The sequence below is a fragment of the Pelophylax lessonae genome (genome assembly GCF_965119305.1).
Source record: "Pelophylax lessonae genome assembly, chromosome: 7".
NCBI classification, from domain to species: Eukaryota; Metazoa; Chordata; class Amphibia; order Anura; family Ranidae; genus Pelophylax; species Pelophylax lessonae.
Genome location: NC_138774.1, coordinates 114,529,677 through 114,543,848, shown reverse-complemented (window position 1 = coordinate 114,543,848; position 14,172 = coordinate 114,529,677).

The following is a 14,172-nucleotide window of genomic DNA, read 5'->3' as shown; positions in this document are numbered from 1 at the left end:
ATTACTTGGAGAGGGGGGAATTAGTAGTTTACAGAAGATGGCTAATTACAAAGGATACTGCATTTCTGGAAAGATCAACAGCTTTATGTAGTTGCTTAAAATGTTCTTAGCCTATAAAAAGAAAGCTAATGCAGCCACCTCATCTAAGGACTGGTAACTGCATTAATTTTTCTTCAATTTAAAAAGTGACTTTTAAATTTCAAGTGAAGCTCCAATAATTTGTGAAATCAGATGCTGCTATAGTACCATAAAATAAAATGCATCTGTATAGGAACTGCTGTTTGCTTTTCTTACAGTAGAACTTTAGTTGGTTTTAAGCAGTGCAAAGAGCTGGGTAGGAATATCCTATGTTATAGGAAGTCAATGCCCCTCTGTTTACTACAAGGGGTCCATTGCAAATGGAGAATTTCCAGTTTTATTGCCATCCTTTTCAGTGTAGAAGTTACTATACTAATTTCACCTTTTTGTTGGATACAAAGCCACCTAGGGGTAAGGCATTCAAGCACATCCAGTCTGACCGGGTAATGTAAAGAACTTATTTGGTACATTGAACAATTGACTGTACGTTTAAAACAAAAATGTTGCTCAAAACATTGTGATACAGGTTTGTGAAAACATGTTATAGCATTTGCATTTTTGCGGGAGATTGTTCATAGCATTGTATTGAAGTAAGCAAAGATGCCCTTTAGTATCTACTAAAACTTTTAAGAGGCCAGGTGTCTTGATACAGGCAGTATTTTTTTAATAATATTATTTTTAAGAGCAAAACCAGCCATGCAGTTAAATACACATTTGAAACCAGTATAAGAACATAGTTACTAGCCTAAAGATTTGTAAAATACACTTTCATATGGCACATCCACTGCTCCTGTGATGTAGAACTATGCTGATCATGGCACATCCGCTAAAGACAGATACAGAATATATTTACTTTTTAATGTACTAAACCATTTTTAGAGACTTCTGGCATTATACTTGAATTTGTTTTCTAATGTGCAATAACCAAAATCCTATAGATCCCAATAAATAGCACCCCTCCCTTGATTCAGCACTGTCCTGCTGGCAGCACCGTTGCTCTCTTTCTGGTCTCACAGGAGGCTCTGAGAACAAAGGCTGCTGCTGTCAATCAAATCCTGTGAGGAGGAAGCAGGGGTTGTGCGAAGCCACACTGCTTGTCTATAGACACACATCCTGGCTTGAGAGCGCGCCCATACAGCATACAGCTTGCTGTGGGGGCACCCACAGTAAAGGAGGAGCGGAGAGCACTGTTGAGGGATGAGGGACTCCAGAAAAGGAGGTAAGAGACCACTTTGTGTGATACCATTGTACAGAACAGGTAAGTATAGCATTTTTTTTTTTTTATTTAAAAAAATAAATAAAAAAATCCCTTTACATTCATTATTTTAGGCCCACTTATTTTGTGCTTTATGACCATTATAAAAATAAGGCAATTTGAAGAATAACATTTTAATGAATGTGGATGTCTCAGGCTAGCCAAACATGTTAGGATTTCTCCCATTCAGCCTTCGCACGATTGATACCTCGTCTTCCTGTCAGACTAAATGCTCTTTTACAAATTTCGAGTCTGTTGGATAAGCGTTCATAGTTTAATTCTTTGATGCTACTGGCACTTTTAGGTTTCCTATTCCTCTCTACTTAAAAAAAAATTGGATGCTGATTTCCTACAAGTGTGTCTGATTCCTTTCCCCCATGAAATAAAACTTGTTTTTGAAACATCTGAATTATTGCAGAGCTTGAATGTTTCCTGTAAGATGAGATTTAATGCGTACATTTTCTGTTCAGTTATCTAGGAGAAAAAAATGAAAATCCCAAGTTTTGTCCCTGTGCACTGAATTTAACAGGGCTCAACATGTTAAAGGAAGGAATGGCTATGAACTTTACCTATTCAGAGCAAAAGTAACCGTGTCTACACATAGCCAGCTCCTCCCTTCCCCAAGGCATGTTTACTTGCTCAGCCCCTCCCTTGGCACCTTAATGAGGAGTTGCTGGAAAATGGAGGAACACATGACTTACCCTTTGTGACAGTGCTCAGTCCTGAGCAGCCAATCACCGGGCTCAAAACGCGGTCACGTGTGGGAGTGCCCTGACCTCATCCTCCTGTCTAAACTCCAACTTCAGTTATCATGAAGCCTAGACAGGCAAGGATACTACAACGGAGAAGCGACCAAGGATGTGGCTGGCAAGCATACGTGTGTGTGGGGGTGGGTTATGTGCAGACACTGTCAGTTTGCCCTGAATGCCCTGAGTATGAATGTCTTTCATATGCTTTTCTGCATAAAGCCAATCTGAAAAATATACAGTTTTGAAAATGGTATGCATTTTTTATTTCATTATGCATCAACAGGTTTTTGAGGCTTACACTGTACTCTGCGAATAATGTTCAAAGTCTTTTATTGCAATGTGAGAACTGTAAAATCAATGTATTGTCTGTCTGAACATTCCATAATTAACTATGTGCATGTGTAGACTGTCTCTCATAGCATCAAACAAAGCTTGAGCATTTGCAGTAGGGCTCAGTGAATGCTTCAGAATTCTGTTTAGACAAAAGCAAAGAAAATAAGTAATGAGTACTATTTACACTGTTTATCATTTCACTGCCATTGGAATACATGTTAAGGGACCAGTCTGCCCAAAAGCAATATTTCAGCTTGGTGTGGATTTGGGTAGGGTGAATCGCTCAATGGCCTCTTACATCTCTAAGAGACACAATTTTTGTAGTCTCCATCCCTCTGGAGTTCTTGGCTCTGTCTCATACCTCATCCTGGAGTCTCACTTCTTGTACTGTATTCCTTCTAGAGTAATAAAACAAATTGAAAATCCAGTAGTAATGGAAACTGCAAAGGGGCAGGGTTAGGAACTTGGGTAATAAGATCAGAGATCAAAGAGGCTAATGGTGTATTCAGTCCACTCACATTACTGAAAGCCAGTGTTAATAATTTTGAGTCTACTGACCTTTTTAATTGGAACCTGTTGTAATTTATAGACAGTCACATGGTATAGCCTGCCTGCCTTTACTGTATGAGAAAAAAATTTTGAGCAAATGTAGCAATCTTTGAGGGTTGGACATCTGTTTAAAGCTTGACCTCCAGGGCTGAGATCAAATCTATCCTTGCAGTGGGTTGTCCCTGTTCTGCAAGGGTTACATGAACATTTAAGGGGATAGGGATATGGTGTAATACTTGGCTTATTCCTCATTCCAGTAGGCTTCCTCAATCCATCCAATCGGTCCTCTGCAGTCAACTCTCAGCAGTTTTGGGGCATGATCACATACTTGCCTGCTCACGTACAATACAGAATTGCACTGCACATGATGATGCTGCTCAGAGCTTAAGACTAGCGCTGGAGCCTGCCAGAGCCATGGATAAGATGAGGAATACATGGAATTCATGCACCCCTAGAATAAATGAGAATTTAACCCTTGCTGTGCGAATGGCCCCACTTCAAGGTTAGCGTTTGTCTCATTCCTGGAGTTCAGCTTTAAGCCAAGGCAGCAAAGCTGTATACCTTTAGAAACTACTGTGGGTATAAAAAGAATAACTCCCATTTAAAATCAAATTTTGTTGCTTTGCAGCCTGAAACAGACCCAGTTTTTGTTTTTATCCAGCTGTATTTACTGAGATAGAACAACACATCAGAAAAAAATAAAATTCAAAAACGGAATCATGGAGTTGGAAAAAGGTTCACCCCCCCTTTGTGTAAGTATTTTCTTAAAATTACCTTTTGCTTTAATTCCAGCCTTTAGTCGATTGGGATCGGTCTCTACTAACTTTGCACATATAGACTTTGCAAATTTGGCCACTCTTCTTTGCAGAACTGCTCAAGTTCAGTTAAATTTGATGGTGACAATTTGTGGACTGCAGTCTTTGTCATTCCACAGATTTTCAATGGGGTTTAAGCCTGGGCTCTGACTAGGCCATACAAGGACATTCACTTTTCTCCTTCAACCACTGTGTGGTTATTTTGTGTTGTGTGCTTTAGGTCATTGTCATGTTGGAAGGTAAACCTTCTAACTGTACACTCTGGCCTCCTCTGCTGCACAACTACCCACCACCATACATTTACACCTGTACATAATAAACACCACCATATCCTCTACACTTCACTCCTGCATATACCAGCCACCATTGCACCCTAATCACTCCTCTTCTATACATATCACCAGCTTTTATATGCTCCGTACTCCTTTCCTAAACATACCATCATACCCTCTGTAGTGAGGTGAATGTCCCACACAGTACATACTACAATGGCTTGTTGAATGCGCAGCAAAAAAAGTGTTCTTGAAATGTTGACAACTTTGTTTGTGACTCTCAGTATGTGCGTTATTTTGTGCACATTCCTGCACTATATATATTGTACATTACACACTCCTACACTAAATATACACTATATTGTATATAACCTATTTCTCACCAAAGTATTCATTATTTGAACAGTTGCTGGTTGCTAAGGAGTCCTGGACAATTTTAATGAAGTTCTACTTTAAGGTTGGCTCAGATAAAATGTTAGCTCTTAAAATAATGATTGTGCTGAGGTTTGCATAGGCCTCTGAGGCTCTGGCTGACAGGACAGCAATTTCAGCATATTTTAGGAGTACAAGAAGGCTTTTGTTTAACCATACCCCTTTAAGTCCCTCCCACTCTTACTCCATTGTGGACCCACCCACAGCTGACCACATTGCTACTCTAGCTACTCAGAGGCAACCCTCTCTCTCTCCCACCGTCTTTTACACCCTCTGTTTCACTCTCACTCGACCTTACCCCCCTCGCTAATTTATTTAAATATATTTGAACAAAAATAGTTTGTTTTCATTTTATTTATTTGCTAAAAAAAGCCCTACAAAATCCTCAGCACCTGGCCCATGATGCTCTTAATCTAGCCCTGGATTTCTGCCGGACATCTCATTTGGTGATGAGGCCAAATAATTAAGTTTTAGCATTATCTGACGATGCCTTTATCCATGTGGCCCCAGATTCTTCAAGGTGTGTTATGACAAAGCTCAGTTGTAATGGCATGTGCCATTTATTGAGGAGTGGCTTTTTTCTTCCAACCCTCCCATACAAGCCACTTTTGTGGAGAATTTGGCATATTGTTGTCAAATGCACACAATGACCAGTCTGTCATAAATTCCTGCAACTGCTTCAGAGTTACTGTAGGCCTCTTGGAAGCCTCTCTGACCAGTTTCTTCCTGGCTCTTTCATCCAGTTTATAGCGACGTCCTGATCCCAGGGAGGGTCTGTGTTGTAGCTAATGCCTTCCACTTCTTAATAATAGATGTCACTGTGCTTCTAGGCATTGATAAAGCTATCACAATTTTTTTGTTTCCATCTCCTGATTTGTGCCTTTCCACCACTTTATAGCAGAGAGCTTTTGACGGTGCTTTGCCACCCATATTTGATTGTTTGCTTCCGTTGTACTACCAGGGACTGAAATGTTCCAGGAAAGCTCTTTTCATGCGGAGCTAAACAAAATAACCACAGGTGAAAGTCAAATGGCTTTGTGTGTCATTGAGAAGGTGATTGGTTACACTTGATCGAGTTTACAGGTCATTTTTAGGAGGGGGTGATCCTTTTTCCAACTCAGTGATTCTATTTGATTTGTTTTTTTTTTGGGGGGGGGGGTTTACGTGCTGGGGTTATACCTTTCACTTGGATGTTAAAGGTTGCAATGAGTAAATACAGCTGGATAAAAATAAAAACTGTCTGTCTTAATTTCGGGCTGCAAAGCAACAAAATTCTAAGGGGGGGGGGGTGATTATTTTCTATACCCATTGTGTATGCTTTGGCATATGTTCCAAAAGAGTACTCTTAAGCAGAGAGATGCATTGTCTGTGCCTGCAATTTATTATAAGGTTTCAAGGTTTTTAAAGGATGCGATAATTTGTCACCCAATCAAGAGGTTTGCTGCATTCTTCTTACCTCTTTCACTATTATATTGGAATAACCTGCATATGCCTTGTTCAATGTACATTCTCTGAGGTTACTTAGCACAAAATGCAGCTAAAACAGGAGAGCTAATTTTTCCACATTGAACTGACTCTCGTGTTTTATCATTTTTGTTCAATAAAAAAAAAACCTAATTGCAATTATTAAGCGTGAGATACTTCATTAATACAGTTATATTCTTGAGCCTCGCTGTTGCCTAGATACATCCTCCTCTGTTTGTGGGTTAGCTAGCTCGATTTGCTAGGAAACCAGAGCACAATTGGGTACAGTGACCTACATTTCCGAGACTTCCTCTTTCTTTCTGCCTTTTGCTGTATTAAGCTTGCAGAAGACTGCAGTGTAAAAAAAAAAGCACACAGTTCCAGCTGCAACATTTGCTGTTTTCCTTTTCTTGTTTTTTTTCCTCTAAATTGTAAAAACACAGTGGCATTTTTTTTTTTTGACAGATTTGTTTTTCCCTCTCTTCTAAAATTTGATATATGGAAGAGGTGCTTTTGTATGTCGTGTTCATGTACGTGCCATTACCTCACTTTTAGAGAAACTTTAGAATATTTAATGTGTATTAAAAACAACTTGCTAAAGTAGTTGCCATGACATCAACCAATGATTCACTACAAATGGGTCTGTAGCAGTTTTGGTGCAGTGAACATTTATGCAGACCCTTATAGAGGTAATACAGTAACTTGGTGTGTGGGTGCTGCATAGCAACTGCTCTAGAATATTGTCTGTATGTCTTGTTAAAAAAAAAAAAAAAAAAAAAAAAAAACACAACAGACAGGCAGAAATGTGATCAAATGTTCTGCAGTTTAGACATACTTGGAGGAATTCAATAAATGCGCTGTGCCACTTTTCTGCTGGTAACCTCTTGTCAATGTATCGTGCAAATTCATGAAGCATCTGCGACACTTGATTCTGACCGCAACTCCTGCACCCAATTGAGGTAGTTATACAGTGTGCCACTTTGACATTCCGGAGCATTAAATGCTCCACTTTATATTGTTGCATTAAATGCACCAGATTAAAAATAAAATACTGACAATTCGTATATTACGGAAGTGGAGTGAATAAAGACCAACTTGCTTTTGGCATCCAGAGAGAAATTGGCTCAGACAGATTTTCCGAAAGTGTCTCGATTGCATTCTAAAAGTGGCACAGCCTGAGCCAAATTCAAGTGCAAGTTCTTTACAGGTACATGAATTTAGTGCATTCAAAGCACCACTTGTAGAATGAATCAGACACTTTCACAAGATCTGTCTACACCAGTTCTGACCCGCAGTGCAGCTGTCAGACATGTTCCAGACTGTGACCAGACATTTAGAAGAAAACTATACTATGAGAAGCAAGATATAGGCTGACCCCCTCCTGGTTACCTACCTGGCTCTAGCTTTAGTGAATTTAGGGTTTATGCACATGGACATTTTTTATGCTTCGCCTACATTTCTCAGTGCAAGTACAAGTGAATGGCTGTAAGATTCTGTACTCTTACCCACGAATGCATGCACCCACCATATTTCCCTAACGTTTTAACATACAAAGAAACAGTGCAGTCATTCACTTGTGTGACAGGCTGTATGTGAAAACTGCAGTTAGCTGGGCATGGGAAAGCGACGGGCAATTTACGCATAAAATGCCTATAAATGTCAGCATGCATGAACCCTTATAGTCACTAACTGGAAACAAGCATGCCATTTAGAAAGTCAGATGGGGGTCAGGATTCTACATCTGTATTCGTATTTAGGTTAGGGGCTTAAAGTATTGAAGCCTTTGAAGCAACCAACATTTAGCATTTTCAGGAGGAATAAGTAATGACTGCTTTTATACCCTCTCACTACAGGTTGGATTTAAAGGACAGGTCGTATGAGAAATGTGTAAGCTTATTGCTGAAAATTCTAGTTGCCTGGCTATCATGCATTTGACCGCCAAAACTTTGTTATGGACCCCAAGCAAATATCAAGTTCAATTATTAATTTTTTTTTCTTTCTTTAGGCCTGTGACTAAAAAGCACTGAAGCCAGACAGCCAGGCAACTAGAATACATTTTGTTAATCTTGTTACTACCTATGCATTGTAATGTTTGCTGCATCACTATTTTACATATAAAATAAATAGCTATACTTGCCCAAGGATTTATGAACCTGCTGATCGCAAGGTTAGTCGTCTTGCTCTTCCCAACATGTACTGAAGAAACGGGACGTGTGCAAAATAGCAGTCCAACATCACTAACCAGATCAATTGCTGTTTTTGGTATAAATTATATTTCTACATGGAAAATAATTTGCTAGTAGGTGTACAGTAGTAGAGTAATAGAAAACCAACAGTCGTGACATGCATGCAGCTGACCCTGTGTAATTGAAAGAGGCGTGTTCAAAATAATAGCAGTGTGGAGTTCAATTAGTTGGGTAAAAATTGGTGTCAAACAGTTGGCCCCAATTGAACCACTTGACCTCCAGGAGATTTACCCCCCTTATGACAGGTCATTTTTTTGCGCTATGGCACTGTTACATTGTTAATTGAGTGGTCTTGTGATGCTGTACCCAAATAAAGTTGATGTGCTTTTTTTTTTTTTTTTTACCTCCACAAATACAGCTTTTGATTACCTCGGTTTTATTTATTTTTTATATATATTTCTCTTTCGTTCGACTGACACAACGCTCCATAAATCATAACTAGTGGGTCATATTGCCTCCTCCAGGAGTAGGACCAGGCAGAATAAAAAAAAAAACACCTGGCTACGTACATGGGCCGTCCTCAGCTGGTATATAACCCCCCTCTCTGCTCTAGGTAATCAGTTTTAATCTGTCTAGTCAGGAGTAAGGATTTCCTGGCTGGGATCTCTGGTCCTAGCAATTTTCTCCTTCCTTACATCTTCTTTGTAGATCTTCCGAGAGAACAATTAGCTGCTGGGCTGGGCTGGGCAACAGGCTGGATAATCTAGATCCAGTGGTCCAGCCAGAGAGCGCGTGCAGACCGCAGCTAGGTCAGTTGCAACATAGCCTCACAGACAGAGGCTGGCCCACGAGTTAAACGTCTCGCAGGGTTGCATACGACTGGGCTTGGGTTTGAGTCGCAGCGTTATCTTGGCCGACAGCTCCCCTACTTCGGTGGTAAGGAGTTCTGTCTGGAGCGTTACTTGCACCATGGAAGGGTAAGTACAGTCCCCCCTCTCCCCTTTTGGTGGTTTTCTTTGGGGTGTACGCGGGTAACCTCCAGGGATGGTCGGACCTGCCTGCAGGTTTCCTCCTCCCATCCCTAAATCCTTCACTGAGCTGGGCTTCCCGCACTCCCATTCTTTCCAGTCTGGACCTAGAGTCTGGTGGGGGTCCCAGGGCTGAGAATGCAGGAGAGATCCTTGGGGTCCCCCCCGCTATCCCCACTCTGTAAGGGTTCTGTGATAGTGTGTGTCCCACACAGGTATTCTAGAGGGGTCCCAGTGTAGGAGACCCCTAGGTGCATGCCCTGCTGTTTGCATTGTGGGTATACTGCAAGGGGGTCCCAGTGCAGAGACCGGTGCATAGTGCACAGCAGTCTCTCCCATAAATGTGCGTCCTACCTTCAGGGAAGGTCCCATTGCAGAGGGTGCAAGAAAGATCCTGGCAGCATGCTTTAGTGTTTGTAGCCATTTTCCTTTAGTCTGGCTGGTCTCCAGTTGGTGGCCATTTTTGTGTAGCCATATGATGTCACGGGGGCCAATTTCCCTTAGTCTGGGAGATGCTGGAGACAACTGAAGCCTCGTGGGGATGCCGAAGATCCTCTTCCTCAATTTCCTCACTGTACCTGGGACATATGAACAGGGATAGCATCCATGATGATGCTAGGTTTGAATTCTTAGCGCTTTGTACGTTTGGTAGTGTGAGTCTTTGGGGGTCCCTGTTATTTCTCTCTGCTGGTAGGTACCCTGTGTCTTGAGGGGATCCTTTAGTGGTGCCAAAAGATTGTTTCTCTTTTTCATTCATTGACGGACACTGCTCCATATCTTCTTTGACCCTTGGGTTATGCTGCCCTCTACAGCAGTAGGACACTAGGCGGAAAATAATTGAATATGTCTATAGGGCAGTCCTAGGGAGTATACTCCCACTTCCTACTATAGGACTTCAGTTTTTTTCTGCCTAGTCAGGTGTAAGAACCTAGTTCCTTGCTGGGATCTCTGGTCCTAGCATTTTTTCCTTTTTAAACTAAATTTTTTTCTTTTATTTTTTCTGAACTGCAATCAAGTCTGTTCCAGTGGGACTTTCGGTTTCCATATGGCGCTGGTGAGACGCGCATGGGGGGAGCTCCGTGAGGAATCCTAATTCTTTCTTCCTCCACTGTTACCCACCTCTCCAAACCTGGCAGAAAACATGAGGAAAAGATCCGGAAGACCATCTGCGACCAAATCGAATCACTCGTGGTCCATAAAATGCTTTTTATCAGCGGGACGGAGGACTTAATGAGGGCCGAGGATTCGGCGGCGTCCCCACGTGAAGCCTGGCTGACCTCACAGCTGCAAACACACCCTAGGCAGAGTTCCCCTTCATCCTCCTTTTCCTTGGACTACCGGACATCCAAAGACCCACGCACTGACCTCGATATGGCAGCTTTGGTGAGTGGTCTACCAACTCAAAGTAAACTGGCATCTATGCTCCATAATATGGAGCGCTCGATTAAAAAAGAGGTTTCCTCCATGCACTCAGAACTGGCTCACACACTTCGTGTTAAGGACACTGAGCAGCACCTTGACCACCACCATACAGCTATCTCAGACCTTCAAGCCCAAGTTTATCATCTAACTATAACCCACCGAATGGCGCTCTTTAAACTTGAAGATCAGGAGAATCGCAATCGGCAAAATAACTTCTGCATTAGCGGCCTTCCAGAAGCTGCAAGAGATGATCTAGACGCCACGGTCAGGGGCATCTTTAACAGCATTCTGGGAAAACCAGTTACGGATACCCTACTATTTGACCGTGTCCACAGAGCTTTTCATCCCTGTAACGTTACCTCCGAAACACCACGAGACGTAATCTGCAGGCTCCATTACTATACAGTTCCACTCCAAGAGCAGCAATGGCATAAAACCACTAAAACGCCACTCAGCCACACCGAGATCAGCACATAGTCGGGTGAAATCTATCCATTTATTGAGCTTTAAGCTGAATAACCTGTCTCTTAGAGTACTGTAACAGAGGACTCCTTCATTTTTTTTTAATTGGACTCCTTGCCCAGTTTTCCATTCATTACTGTTGATTTCAGTAGTTGTTACCTTCCATTACACTTAGTTACCCTATGTTTACAGGGGAAGTGTATATCTTTCTGTTATGTACCTAAGGATCCCTTGGAGCAACGCCTTCCGAGATGCATCTCACCGCTTCTTTGCATTACTGTTTTACTTTTTCACCTACTTTCACCGTCATACCTTTCTATGTTGGTGGGGAGTTCACGCTGTTGGAGTATTTTGCCCTGGCGGTGTGGGCACTGCGTGTGAGGGATTCGTTTTCCACTCTATCACCGCATTTATTTACGTGATTTACACAATGTTGTTCTATGACTTCTGTCCTTTTTCCCCTCTTCATCCTCCTTCTCTCCCTCTTACTTTCTTTATACTCTCCCTCTTCACTTACTCTTTCTTAATTGTTCATGCCTATGGTCCTAGGCTCGTATATTGAAAGCTTTGACTTCTTTCATTTCCCCATGGCAACTCTGAACTTAGTATTCTATAATGTAAGCGGCTCACATGCCGCGGGTAAGAGGCACCAATTGTTGCGAGAGTTACAATGGCTCTCTTGCGATGTAGCCTTCCAATAGGAAACCCATTTTCTCTGTCGCTCATTGACAGATGTAGTCCTCGTTGATTAATAACAACTCAGGTTATACTGCCCTCTACAGGAGTAGGACTAGACAGGAAAGAAAACATTCTGGCCACACCTTAGGGGCAGTCCCAGAGGGTATATCCTCTCTCTCTCTGCTACAGCAAATCAGTTTTTTTCTGTCTAGTTAGGAGTAAGGACCTAGATGCCTTGCTAGGATCTTCGGTCCTGGCAGGATTTTTCTTAGATTTTTTTAGACAGCTTTTTTCTCCAGTTCCCTGGAGATCTTCAAGCAAGCTGTAACTGGGCGACGGGCTGGATGTTGAGATCCAGTGGTCACCCCAGTTCAGCCTATGAGCGCGTGCAGGCCATAGCTCCGCGTTGGGTCGGCCGCGACATAGTCCCACTGGACGGGGGACTGACCCTGCGAGTTAAACGAACGCCAATGACCAACAGAGTCACGGCGTCCGTATTGGTCGACAGCCCCCCCCACCCCGGTGGTGAGGGGTTCTGTCAGGAGTGGGCGCCCGCCTGGTTCCGGTATGGTGAGTAGAATGTTCCCCCTCCCCCCCTGTCGGGTTTGTGGTGGACGCGGGCCCCTCTCTGGAATGGTAGGATGGGTCTCCCCTCTATCCTATAACATGTCACAGATCCCACAATTTAAGTGTGATTTTTTGTGAACAGAAACCAGGAGGCTTGGTTTGGGAGCTGACTATCTAAGGTCATTGTAAAACTGTAAGGGTAACTGAAGTCAATGGCAGTACTATAAGGGGCATTACTATTGAAGTAAAAGGTATCCTACCTGTCAGAGGTGTACACAGGCCGATGCCTATGCCTGAGTCACTGCAGTCCAGATCGCCATTCCTCCAGCAAACGGTCACTTCCAGAAGGACAGGGGGCTGCCTCCCGACGGCCCACGGACCGCATGCGGCCCGCCAGGGTCCTGTACCACCGGCCAGGCTTATCACCATTCAGGGTGAAGGTTGTGGGGCCGAGACACTCCCGCAGGCCGCTGCTAGCCGCCGCTATTCTACACAGGCCGCCGCCATTGTTTTACAGATCGCACGAGGCCGCCATATTGGCGTAGCCTCGTGTCTCCAGCATGGGGGCGGCCATGTTTGAGGTGACCAAACACCTCGAGTAGCTAGGGGGAGGCGCTGGAAGGCGTGCAAAGGGGCGGAGTCGCCTCCCTTTACCCGGGAAAGCCAGCCAAAGACTTCCTGTCTGTAATAGACAGTGCTGGAACAGGTTGTATTGAAACTTCTGAGCATCAAGTGGTGAGCCTTGGGGTCTCTCTCTCTCTCTCTCTTTGTAGGGGTCCCTAAGCAGGTAACACTGAGGGGCGCTGTGGCGCTGGGGGTCTAAAGAAAAAAAAAAGTTTTATTTTTTTGGCAAATTATTTTTTTCCGGCAAGTGTCTGGAATAATCACGGATCCTGCCACACAGGTATCCCCACCTGATCCCCTCGAGGTGGCCGCAGGACCCTCCAGTTCACAGAGTATTGATGCATTCACAGCAGTTTTGGAGTCTTTGGTGTCTCGGGTGGAGATGGCCTGTCAGGGACGGGGGTCAAGAAAGCGACCCCCGCCTACCCCTATTTCGTCTGATGATTCAGATTCTGAGATGGTCATTGCAGCTGCAGGTCCCTCTGCAGGGGCTGTTGTCTCAGGTAAAGTTCCCTCAGACAGTGAGGAGGACGTTCCTGCCTCCGCCATAGCACGAGAAGAAGCATTGGTGGACGCACTAGTTGTGGCGGTCCGGAAAACCTTAAGACTTGAGGTTTTACCGGCAGAGGCAACCGAGTTGGAAATTCCCTTTGGTACTAGTAAACCTACCAAGACGGCGAAGGTTTTTCCCTTACCCAAATGTTTTGGTAATAAAATTAAAGAGGAATGGGATCATTCAAAACGTACCTTTACTGTTTCCAAACGCATTGCTAGACGTTATCCGTTTGAGGAATCCCTCATTAAGAAATGGACGCTACCACCAGTGGTGGATCCACCTATTTCCAGACTGAATAAAGCCACTGTTATCCCGTTGGAGGACGCTCCGTCCTTTAAGGATCCGGTGGATCGGAAGATGGAAGCGGAGTCTCGCACTATATTTTCCCTGATAGGGTCAGCCTTTAGACCAGTGATTGTCATTGGTTTAGTTTCACAGACATTAACGGAATGGGCAAGATTGGTACGCCATGACCTAAAGGGGAAAGGTATCCCCCAGGCAGCATCTGATTTGATGGAACAAATTATACAAGGACTGCAGTTTGTCTGTGACGCAGCCCTGGATGCCACCCCCTTGTTAGGGCATGCATCGATGTCAGCGGTAATCCTCAGACGTGTGCTGTGGTTAAAATGCTGGTCGGCGGATCTAGGTTCCAAAAAAGCCTTGGCGAATCTCCCCTTTCAGGGGAATCGCCTATTTGGG